The sequence below is a fragment of the Mesocricetus auratus genome, unplaced genomic scaffold (assembly GCF_017639785.1).
Source record: "Mesocricetus auratus isolate SY011 unplaced genomic scaffold, BCM_Maur_2.0 Super-Scaffold_100044, whole genome shotgun sequence".
Classification (NCBI taxonomy): Eukaryota; Metazoa; Chordata; class Mammalia; order Rodentia; family Cricetidae; genus Mesocricetus; species Mesocricetus auratus.
Genome location: NW_024429221.1, coordinates 8431574 through 8442619, shown reverse-complemented (window position 1 = coordinate 8442619; position 11046 = coordinate 8431574). Strand labels below are relative to the sequence as shown.

General features: G+C 36.0%; 1 pseudogene; it reads right to left on the bottom strand.

Moving 5' to 3' along the window:
• Positions 1 to 1171: 1171 nt before the first annotated feature.
• LOC101837494 lies at positions 1172 to 2115 on the bottom strand (annotated as a pseudogene).
• Between the last annotated feature and the right edge of the window lie 8931 nt (positions 2116 to 11046).

Sequence of the window (11046 nt, the reverse complement as noted above, 5' to 3'; positions counted from 1 at the left end):
CTATCTGAATTAGGTTCTGCATGTCTGGGTAGCCAGACTAACCCTTGAATTATAGACAAACCCTAATAAAAGAAAACAGTGAACTTAATTCTGTTTTTGTATCTAAGGGCTATGGATTTTAGCTCTAAAGCGGTCTGTGTCTTAGATATCCTTCATTCTCTTTGCCAACATTTCTGATTTAGCTATCTGCTGTCCTTGGCCATTTCCAACCTGTAAATTATATGTAGGTTTCTGTACTTCTTAATACACTTGCTTGACAAGTCCTCAGCTTATGCAAGACCTCTAGGTCCTATCTATTGTTTTTTTATTCTTTAGTTTTCATCTTCAATTCTCCTATTCAACAACATGTCATTCCACATTCTTATTTCTGAAGGTCAGAATGCATTAAGAAATCCAACATTAGACTTAGAGAATATAGAGAAATATCATTATTCAGGAAAGATGATTATCAAAAATATGGATTCATAAATGACAATTCTTGTATGGCTTTTTAATGAATGTCTCTGACAAATGTAGTAAAAGTTCCGTGTGTTTCTCTGTATCTATGTTTTCCATGCTTTTTCTTCAGTTTTTATTTTCTATTTATTTTGTGCCATTTTGAGTTATTTTTATTTTATATTACTGTATTTTTATTATTAGTCCTTAGATACCTGCACATTTTCTAATGAAAGACAGAAAGTGTGTGGATACATAATAAGAATATGCTGTATGGGAAAAGTTTAGTTTCAGTAAAAGAAAATTAAAATAAAATAATAATACTATAGAATTCAAAAGTTCAAAAGAAAAATAAGTTTCATAAGCTTTCCTTGACAATAATATAAAAATCGCCTCCTTCAGTTTTGAATACATCAGTATCAGTTTAATTTTATTACTGAGAATTTAACATTCATGATTGCTGAACATAAATAACTCTAATAACTCTAAAGATACGACTGTCCACAAATATTTGTAGTATTAACAAAAGTTCTTATTAATTTGCTCACACATTGTAAAAATAAGTAAGTATTTCCTCAAAGTATGGAGTAATTTTTCTTTTCAATTATTGTGTAGGTAACCAGGGAATCTGGCAGAAAGTGGCTTTAACTCACTTATTCCTGTAATATTCAGGGAAGGAGGAGAAAGTTAAAATTTGAAGTATTGCTTCAAGATAACCTTCAGTGTAGTTTTAATGTCATTGTAAGACAGCCCCAACCCTTGAGATTAATTTCCTCAGGGCTTCCTTCATATCCTTGTTTCTCAGACTGTAGATAAATGGATTCAACATCTGAGGAACGACTGAATACATCACTGAAGCCACTACCGTCTTTTCAGGAGATTCACTGCAGAGCTAATGTACACACCCAAAATTGTCCCATAAAATAAGGACACAACTGACACATGAGACCCGCAAGTGGAAAACGTCTTATACCTTCTCCCAGGTGATGGCATTCTTAAAACTGCTGATACAATATGAGCGTAAGAGAAAATTATTTCTGAGATAGGAATGCCACCAAATACACATGATGCAAAATATACCATGATGTTATTAATTAGTGTATCAGAACATGCCAGTTTAAGGAGCTGAGCAAGTTCACAGAAGAAATGTGACATTTGTATGTCAGTGCAGAAAGACAAGCGGAGAATCATCAGAGTGTGCAAGAGACCAAACGCAAAGCTAACTAGCAGAGAAAATAAAATCATCAGGATACACCAAGAAGGTTTCATGATTGTGGAGTACCTCAGAGGGTGACAAACTGCCACATAGCGATCATAAGCCATCACAGCAAGGAGACAGTTTTCCAGTCCAGTGAAAACCAACACAAACCAAACTTGTGTAAGACAAGCTGTGTAAGTTATGCTCTGATTCTGGGCTATGAGGTTCATAAGCATTTTTGGTATTGTGTTTGTGCTTAAACAGATGTCATTAATAGAAAGACTAGAGAGAAAAAAGTACATAGGTGTGTGTAGGTGTATGTCAGAGCTGACAGCCAAGATGATGAGCAGGTTTCCTAGCACAGTGACCAGATATATGCACAGGAACACATTGAAGATAAGGGATTGTAGTTGAGGATCATCAGTTTGTCCAAGGAGAAGGAATTCTGAGATAACTGAGTTTGAATGGTTTCTGAATTTCATTTTCCTGATAATTCTTATGGGAATGAGGTCTGAAACTAAAAAGCAATAAATCTTTGCTAGACTTACAATAATTTATTCGCCTTCTGAATTGTTGGGAATGATAACTCGTGGGATGGTTTATACTTCCCAATCACTTCAAGATATGTGGACCTACAATATTTATTCAGCACTCCAAAGAATTTATAAATCATGAGATTGAATACCTAGGTGGGAAAATAAAACAGAAATAACCTCTTCATGCATTACATAAAACTTAAATGTACAGGCTAATGATCTATGTTCACTTTCATCTTCCACCTGTACAATGACATTTATTTTATCAGATTGCAAAGTATTACATAATGCTAAATCATTAAGCTGTATGAAATGCATCATATACTTTCATAAATAATCAATTTAAAAATGCATCAAGACACTGTAGCATTTAAACTTATATTCTATGTAGAATATGTGAACTTTGCCATGCTGGAGACTAAAGTCAAGAGAACCTGAGACAACATATGAAACACTTTACAATCTCAGCTGTAGAAGAACAGAGAATACCTCTCATGAACAGCAACTAAACTGCTGATATTTTAACATGCATAGGTTAGAGAGGAAATTTCTGAAGCTTTGAATGACATTTTATGGAAAACCCAGCTAATGCACTCATGAGAGATTTCTAATATTTTTAATGATCTTTCAGGTTTCAGAACTTATCATTTTATTTTCTATTTTTCTGAAATGATCTCTTTTTGCTCATCGACTGTTTTCCCACTTTAAGATATTCTGTATTTTGCATATAATGGAATAATGCAGATTCAAAGTACAAGTATCCAAGGTGTCATAGAATTATTACATTTGAGAAGAGGTAGATTATTGTTTGAGAAGAAATGACAGAGACCAGATGTCTGGCACAAATAACATACCCGATACTGACTACAATGTATGTAAGAATGTGCTAAGAACATTTTTTGTTATGCAAGAAGTGCATTGGCACCAGGTTTGCAAATATGTTCAGTTTTTTATTGCTCCTTTTTAATGAAAATGTATCAAAATATTCATATTTATATTCATTCACTAATGAAGCACTTACAAATTTTATGTAGTTGTGAAGAATTGTGCTCAACATCTCACTTAAGTGGAAAAAAGCAGAAGGTACTTTTCTCAGTAAGACAGGTGCAAAAATGACTTACCAGTTATATAACATGTAGAAAAAAAGAGAGTGTGGCTGTTGCTTGGCTTGAGGCTCAGAAATTTTTAACTGTTGTTTATCTTTCTGACAACTATAGTCTCAAAATCCCCATGGGTTGTAACAGAAATTTGCTCATTATGAACATTAAAAACATTAACATCTTTCTTATTTCTGGAATACAAGTCTGCTGAGACTAGGAGCAAAGAAAACAAGCATTCAAGACAGAATAAAAATTGACCCTATGGCCATCCTTCTGGAATTCAGTGTCCTCTTTTTTTTCTGTTTCTTTCATTTAACAGTTTGTGCACACCAACCATTGAAATTCAGTAAGCAAATCATGCATTCTACTTGTGTTCTTTTTTTCTTGTTATCAGGAAGTATATTTGAATGCAAAGTCTGAATATGTAACACATATTTTATATTATGTATTCATAATAAAATAATAAATTTTCCTATAAAGGCACAGACATTACTTGATTCTTAATTATTTATTAATTTTTGATATACTCTAAAATATAACCAGAATTTTATTTTAGTTATGACTCTATTGAAATATGTTGTTCAAATTCCTCTGCATTTGCAGACCTTTGTGAGAGTGTTCATATGCAAATAAGTGAAAAGTTGTAGAAGTTGGTTCTCTTTTTCTTATTTTTTCTATTTTTTTATATGTATTATTAAGTTTAAATTTAGATTAGAAAAAAAGGTTGCTTCACAAGTCAGTTACAAGTCCCTCTCCCTTTCCCTCCCCTCCTCTCTTGCCCTCCCCTCAACACCACCATTATCTCCTCATTTCCTCAAGGAGGGTGAGGCCCTCCATGAGGGTGTCCATAGTCTGTCATTTCATCCAGGGCAGGGCCTAGATGCTCCCCCAAGAGTTCAGGGTAAGAGTTCATCTCACATTGTTGGATGGGAGTCCAAAATCCGTGTGTATACTCGGGATGAGTACTGATCTACTGCCCAAGGCTCAATAAATTACTTAGGCCTCCTCACTGACACCCACATTCAGGGGGTCTTGATCAGTCCCATGCTGGATTTCCAGGCTGATGCCTGGTATTCAAAGGTTAAACTTTGTCAGGTCAGCTGTTTCTGGGGGGTTAAGACAGCCCAGTCTTAATGCATTTGGTCATCAGTCCTCCCTCTCTATTACTGGCTTTCTTAATATCAGCTCAGTGCTTAGCCATGGGGGTGTGCCTCTTCTTCCATCAGCCACTGAATGAAGTTTCTGTTTCCCAGAATCTCTGGCATGGGATTGCAGGCTGGCACAAACTATGTCTAAAATCCATATGTGAGAAAGTACATGCCATGTTTCTCTTTTTGTGAATGTGTTACCTCACTCAGGATGGTTTCTTCTAGTGTCATCCATTTGCCTGCAAATCTCAGGATTCCATTGCTTTTTTCTGCTGAATAGTACTCCATTGTGTAAATGTATCACATTTTCTCTATCCACTCTTCGGTTGACAGGCATCTAGGTTGCTTCCAAGTTCTGGCTATTACAAATTATACTGCTATGAACGTAGTGGAACAGACATCCTTGTGGTATGAATGAGCATCTTTTGGATATATGCCTAAGAGTGGAGTTGCAGTGTCTTTTGGTTGGTTTATTCCCATTTTTCTGAGGAATCTCCATACTGATTTACAAAGTGGCTGAATAAGTTGGCACTCCCAACAGCAATGGAGGAGTGTTCCCCTTTCACCACTGATTTTATTGAGTTGCTCTTGTAGCCTGCCACTTTGCTGAAGGTGTTAATCAGCTGTAAGAGTTCCGTTGTATAGTTATTTGGGTCATTGATGTAAACAATCATGTCATGTGCAAACAATGAAAGTTCTACCTATTCCTTCCCAATTTGTATCCACTTGATCCCCATTTTTTGTCGTATGGCAATGGCTAGAACAACAATTACCATGTTGAAAAGGTGTGGAGAGAGTGGACAGCCTTGTTTTGTTCCTGATTTTAGAGGAATTGCGTTGAGTTTCTTTTCATTTAGTTTGATGTTGGTTGATGGTTTACTGTGTATAGCTTTTATTATGTTTAACTATGTCCCTGTTATCCCAGATCTCTCCAAGACCTTTATCATGAAAGGGTGTAGGATTTTGTCAAAGGCTTTTTCAGCATCTAGTGAGATGATCATGTGATTTCTGTTTTTCAGCTTGTTTGTATGGTGAATTACATTGATGGATTTTCATATGTTGAAACATCCCTGAATCCCTGGGATGAAAACTACTTGATCGTGGTGAATGATTGTTTTGATGTGTTCTTGGATCCAATTTGCCAGTACTTTGTTGAGTATTTTTGCTTCAATGTTCATGAGGGATATTCGTCTGATGTTCTCTTTCTTAGTTATTTCTTTGTGTGGCTTGGGGATCAAGGTTATTGAGGTGTCATAGAAAGAATTTGGTAAAGACCCTTCTACTTCTATTGTGTGGAATATTTTGAGAAGAATTGGTATAAGCTGTTATTTGAATTTCTGGGAGAATTATGCACTGAGGCCATCTGGACCTGGACTTTTTTGTTGGGAGAATTTTGATGGCTGCTTCTATTTCCATAGGGCTTATAGGTCTATTTAAATTGCTTATCTGTTTTTGATTTAGTTCTGGCAAATGTTAGCTATCCAGGAAGACGTCCATTTCCTTTACATTTTCTAATTTTCTGGAGTACAGGTTTTCAAAATATGACCTGATGATTCTTTGGATTTCCTCAGAGTCTGTTGTTATGTAACCCTTTTCATTTCTGTTTTTTTTAATTTGCATATTCACTCTCTGCTGTTTGGTAAGTTTGGACAAAGGTTTGTCTATATTATTGATTTTCTCAAAGAACCAACACTTCGTTGCATTGATTCTTTGTATTGTTTTCCTACTTTCTACTTTATTGATTTCAGCCCTCAATTTGATTATTTCCTGGCATCTTCTCCTCCTGGGGGAGTTTGCTTTTTTGTGTTCTAGAGCTTTCAGCTGTGCTGTTAATTCTCTAGTATAACTATTCTCCATTTTCTTCATTTGGACACCTAGTGCTATGAACTTACCCTGTAGCACTGCTTTCAAAGTGTCCCATATGTTGGGTATGTTGTGTCTTCATTCTCATTGGATTCTAGGAAGTCTTTAGTTTTTTTTTTATTTCTTCTTTTACCCAGGAATGCAACAGTTGTGCATTATTCAATTTCCATGAGTTTGTAGGTTGTCTACAATTTGTGTTGTTGTTGAATTCTAATTTTATAGCATGGTGGTCTGATAAGATTCATGGAGTTATTCCAATTTTTTGTAGCTGCTGATGTTTGATATGTTGCCAAGTATGTGGTCGATTTTTGAGAAGGTTCCATGCGGTGGTGAGAAGAAGGTATATTATTTTTTATGTGGATAAAATGTTCTATAGATGTCTGTTAATCCCAATTGGGTCATTACTTCTATGAGACCCTTTACTTCTTTGTTTAGTTTCTGTCTGGTATTCCTTTCCAGTGGTGAGAGTGGTGTGTTGAAATTTCCCACTATAACTGTGTGGGGCTTTATAGGTGATTTAAGTTTTAGTAATGTTTATTTTCTGAATGTGGATGCCTCTGTATTTGTGGCATAGATGTTCAGGATAGGCACTTCATCTTGGTGGATTTCACCTGTGATGTGTATGTAATGACCTTCTTCATCTCTTTTGATTGATTTTATTTTAAAGTCTAATTTGTTAGGTATTAGGATAGCTACCCCTGCTTGTTTCTTGGTTCCATTTGATTTGAAAAATTTTCCCAACCTTTAACTCTCAGGTAATTTCTGTATTTGAAGGTGTGGTGTGTTTCTTGTATGCAGTAAAAGGAAGGGTTATGTCTTTGAATCAATTCTGCTAGCCTGTGTCTTTTTATGGGTGAGTTAATGCCATTAATGTTGAGTGATATTAATGTCCATTGATTTCTCACCCTTCTTCGATTTGCAATGGTTGTTGGTGGAATTATGTGTGGAATTTCACCCCTTTGTTTTTTGTCTGTTGGTAGATTGGGATTCTCTAATGCCTATGTTTTTCTGGTTGTAGTTAAATTCCTTGGGTTGGAGGTTTCCTTCCAAAAATTTCTTTAGGGCTGAGTTAGTGGATATATATTGCTTGAATCTAGTTTTGCCATGGAATATCTTTTTTTCTCCATCTTTAGTGATTGAGAGCTTTGCAGCGTATAGTAGTCTGGGCTGGCATCCATGGTCTCTTAATGTTGGTAGAATATCTATCCAGGACCTTCTGGCTTTCAGAGTTTCCATGGAGAAGTCAGTTGTAATTCTGATAGGTCTGCCTTTATATGTTACTTGGCCTTTTTCCTTAGCTGCTCTTAATATTCTTTATTAATCTGTATATTTGGGGTCTTGATTATTATGTGGCAAGGTGATTTGTTTTTGTGGTCCACTCTATTTGGTGTTCTGTAAGCTTCTTGTACCTTCATTGACATGTCTTTCTTAAGATTGGGAAAGTTTTCTTCTATGATTTTGTTGAATATATTTTCTGCACATTTGAGATGGTTTTCTTCTTCTTCTATACCTATTATTCTTAGGTTTGGTCTTTTCATGGTGCCCCATATTTCCTCGATGTTTTTTGTTAAGGATTTGTTGGACTTAAGGTTTACTTTGGTTGATGAATCTACCTCTCCAATGTATCTTCAACACTTGAGATTCTCTCTTCCCTCTCTTCTGTTCTGTTGGTAATGCTTCGATCAGTAGTACCTGACCATTTGCCTAGCTTTTCTATTTCATGCCTTTCTTCAGATTGTATTTTTTATTGTCTCTATTTCAGTTTTCTACTCTTGCAGTGTTTGCATTGTTTCTTGCAATTTTCGTTTTATCTATTCATCCTTTTGTTCCCTCTTATGAATTTTTTGGTTTGTTCTTTCTTCCATTCCTTGCATTTTTTGGTTTGCTTTTTCTTTCATTTCTTGCATTATTTGCTTTGTTTCTTCTTCCATTTCCTGCCTTTTTTGGCTTGTTCTTTCTTCCATTTCCTGCCTTTTTTGGTTTGTTTTTTCTTCCATTTCTTTCATTTTTTGCTTTGTTTTTTTTCTTCTGTTTCTTGCATTTTTTTGCTTTTTTTCTTCTTCCATTTCTGTTATTTTTTGTTTTTTTTTCTTCCATTTCCTGCCTTTTTGGTTTGTTTTCTTCTTCCATTTCTTGCATTTTTGGATCGTTTTTCTTCCATTTCTTTGAGGATTTCCTATATCCTCTTTTAGCGCCTCTATCACTTTCATGAAAGTGGTTTTAAGGTCATTCTCTTCTGCTTTGTGTGCATTGGAATGTTGGAGTCTTGCTGGTGTGGAGTCTCTAGAATCTGGTGGTGTCATATTTGTTTTTCTGTTGCTGAGTGTATTTTTGTATTTTCTCTTTCCCATCTCTTCTTCTAGTGGATGCAGAAAGAGCCCCATACTTGTCTGGTGGTTAGGGGTCCAGAGTTCCCTTTTGCTGGGTGGTAGCAAGTCCAATAATCTGGTAGTTCTTCTATTCATTGTCCTCATTCTGGTACCATGGGTGGAGAAGAAGAATCTGGGGTGCTTAGCCTCCCACCTGGTCCCCTGGACCCTTTGCTGGATCCTGTTGTACCTGATCCTGCCAGAACAGCTGCTCCCCTGGTCTCCCTGGCTCCTCTGGTTTCCTGGTATTGTTGGTGGGAGAGAAGTCCTGGAGTATGGGGTATTTGGTTCCTGCCAGGAATGGAAGCTCTTTGCAGTTCCCAGGTGATCCTCAGGCACTGGAACACAGGCCCAGAAGCAGGGCCTGTTGTACCCGATGCCACCGGAACAGCTGCTCCCCTGGTATCCCTGGCTCTTCTCTGGTTCTCCTTTTCAACAATGTAGGATTCAGGAATAAACTTCAAGGTATAAGCTTTGGTGTCATGCACATTTGTTCAATAAGTCACATTGTCAGTTGCATTATTTTTACAAGTTACATTTGTAGTCTCATTCTAATTAATTATTGCTAAAATAATTGGAGTTTTATTGTGATATATTAATAAGTTTGTGTCTTTTTTTCAATATGATTACCTTCTATTCCATCTCCTTCCCATCTCAATGTGTTTGGTATTTCTTTACCTAACTTTTCTTATATTACTTTTATGTCATCCTTACTTAATTTTTGCTTGTTTTTTTGTGACACACTTTCTCTGTATAGTTCCATATCTGGCTTCCCTCGACTAACACTGCAGACAAGGCTGGCATCACACACTCAGAGACTATTCTCTGTAATTCTCTTTAATTAATGCACCTGCCTCTGCCTCCTGTGTTCTGGGATTAAAGGTGTGCACTACTAACACATGGTTTTGTACTTAATTTATGAATGTAATTAAAACATAAAATTTCCCTTCCTATCTTTAACATTTCTCATAATACTCTTGATTATGATGCTACAAAATTCTTGATTTCATTTTTCTTTTTCAAGGAATTATAAATAAATAAATATATAATAATAATAAATAAATATATTTTATTCCCTATAGCATTGACTATCATCATTATCTGGTGATCAGGAGTGGGATCATGAATTTCCACGTAGAATGACAAAAGCTTTAAAGGAATTTAGAAACAAAAGAACGGAGAAAAGCATGGGTTCTTGGTGGCAGCACTTTCTCAGGTGTGCTCTGTTTTGCTAGAGACAAGCAGAGACTCATGCAACGTGCTAAAATGAGTCTTCCTGACTCAGCATAAGTAAAAAAAAATAAGAAAATAACCAATAAGGTTCTTTAAGAGGCTCTGCTAATGATTGAAAGTTGTGTACGTAGAGCTGGAAGTGGCAGTGACCACATCTTCAAGCCTACAGCTTTTGCTGGGTGTCAGCATAGACTGAGGCAATGAGCTGGAATCACGCTTACACCTGCCATCTTAGAAATACTACAGTTGAAACAGCCGTGGTTTTAACAGATAAGACACATGGCCAAAAAAACCCCATGATTTACAGTAAAGTAAGACTTGGATGAAGAAAAACCTCTAAAGGTTCAGAGTGTGTTTAAAAATATATGTAGAATTGAGAGAGAGAAAAAAACACATAGTGGTAAATAAATAGAGAAGCCATAGGTGGCACATGCAGGCAGGGTTTGCTCCATTGACAGAGGCAAGCAGATTTCCAGAGAAGCCCTGTTGCAGAGAAATAAATAAATAATAAGAGATAAATATAAATAAGCCATGTAAAGATGGAAAATACACAGAGAGTTTGAATACTGTATGCTATTGTGGTTTTCAGTTTTTTGATTGCTAAAGGAACAACTGGTAAAGTACACTTGACTATAAATGCTGCTTAATTAATTCAACTTATATCTTTTGAAAATGCCTTGACTTAAAAATTTAAGTATAAGGATATGTTACTTTGGAAAATACTTTTTGTTTATATTTCCACAGAAAATGGAAAGCTGTAGTTTCCTTCCAGGCTTCTATGGTTTGATGAAACAAGACCCCCGGAAGCAGTGGGCCAGGCATTCCAACAATTGAGACAGCTAAGATGACGCAGTCTTACAGACCCGAAAATAAGGACTTATACAGGTTTCTGAGTTTTGTTATCATCCCCATGGTGTGAACAGCGCCCCCTTCCAGGACGAAGCAGTTTGGAATGAGCAACGTCCAAAATCCCCATATTGCTTATCAATCTTTTTATTTAAATGGAGTTGCTTATCATTGGTTAATGATCACAACCAATGTCTTTTTAAAGGATAAAGGGGATTATGGCATGAAATGAGTACTTTGTATTGGTATGGTTTTTCATTTATTGATACAAATTCAAGGTCAATTTTGTGATGCATATATTTTTCCTCTTGATTAAGT